The 1,425-nt window shown below is 26.6% G+C and overlaps 1 protein-coding gene across 1 annotated transcript in view; it reads right to left on the reverse strand.

Moving 5' to 3' along the window:
* Positions 1–1,425, reverse strand: part of Phum_PHUM255550 (uncharacterized protein) — a gene marked incomplete at both ends in the record, with an annotated part of 25,600 nt that overhangs the window by 23,259 nt on the left and 916 nt on the right. The gene's annotated exons all lie outside the window — the stretch shown is intronic.

The raw sequence follows: 1,425 nt of genomic DNA on the forward strand, positions 1-1,425 counted from the left end.
ATGGCGATAATGTGATGCTACTATACAGTTCCGTGAGGTGGTAAAACTTGAACAAGAGCTTTCGAAACAAACTCAAAATAAATTATTGCCTTTCCCGAGAAGAAAAAAAAAAAAAAGACAAAAAAACGAAATTTTCTTTTTTTCCTTTTTTCTAAAGCCACTACAAAGTTTTTTTTTTTTTGTTTTTAGAAAGACTTTTTTTTTAAAAAAAAAAAATAAAAAATAATAAAATAACCCGGATTTAATCTCTCCACTTAAAGTGATTGAAACCGTACAATTTGATATCTTTTTTTTTTTTTTTTTTTTTTTTTATCCCGACGGAGAAAAAAATTTTTTTTTTTTCATTCTTTTCAATTTTCTATCGGGATAATTTTTTTTTGTTGCCTTCCTTCTTTCCCCCCCCCATCCCTCCCTCTCCATTCTCCAACCCATCCTCAACCAAACAAATTTTTTTGGAAAAAAAAAAAATTCTTTTCAATGTTCTCTTACAACTTGAATTTCATTTCGGTTTTTTTTTAATAATAATTATTATTATTATCATTATTATTATTATTATTTCTATAGTTTCGTCAAAAAAAATTGCCACCATTTGCGCATGCGCAAAATGCATAAACATCCGTTTTAACGTCGCATAAATAATTAAAAATTTTAAATAATTTTGTTTGTTTTTCGAGTCGTTTTCCATGGATTCGAAGGGAAAAAAAATTGTTTCTATCTCTCTCTCTCTATCTCTCTCTCTCTTTCTGTCTGTTTGTGTTTGTTTTAAGTTATCCGGTGGTTGTAAATTTTATTTTTTAAACAAATTATCAACGTGGATAAAGCACAAAACCCTTTTTCCCTAATAGATTTAATATGGCAGAAACCTTTGCCAAATCAAAATAACCAGACAGACAGACAGACAGACAGACAGGCAGGCAAGCAGGCAGGCAACCTCACTTTCAGCCTGTTTGTTTGTTTCTTTTTTTATTTTATTAAAATTAATAAAATTTTATTAAAAAAAAAAAAAGAAAGAAAATTTTTTTTTTCCAATAAATTTTCCCGTCGTTCAAAATAAATTTTAACGACATTTTTAAAAATTTTCTTTTACTTATTTAAATTTTTATTTATTTAATTTTTTTTTAATCATATCCGGGAATTCCCCCTTATTACGTCATCATTTTTTTGTTATTAAATAGCTGATCCAGAAATTTTTTTTTTTAATGGCTACAATATGGATAACGAGAGTTAAAAAAAAAAGGGGGGGAGGGAAGGGATTAATGTCGATTTTACATTTTGAAAACATTTTTTTTTTTTTTTAACGTGTCATCAAATTAAACGACATGTAAAAAATAATAATAATAATAATGATGATAATAAGTGACAGTTACGTGATTCGTTTGAAATTAGACGTTCGTATATAATAATTTACGAAAAAAAAAAAAAAAA

This window comes from Pediculus humanus, genomic scaffold (genome assembly GCF_000006295.1).
Source record: "Pediculus humanus corporis 1103172107630 genomic scaffold, whole genome shotgun sequence".
NCBI classification, from domain to species: domain Eukaryota; kingdom Metazoa; phylum Arthropoda; class Insecta; order Psocodea; family Pediculidae; genus Pediculus; species Pediculus humanus.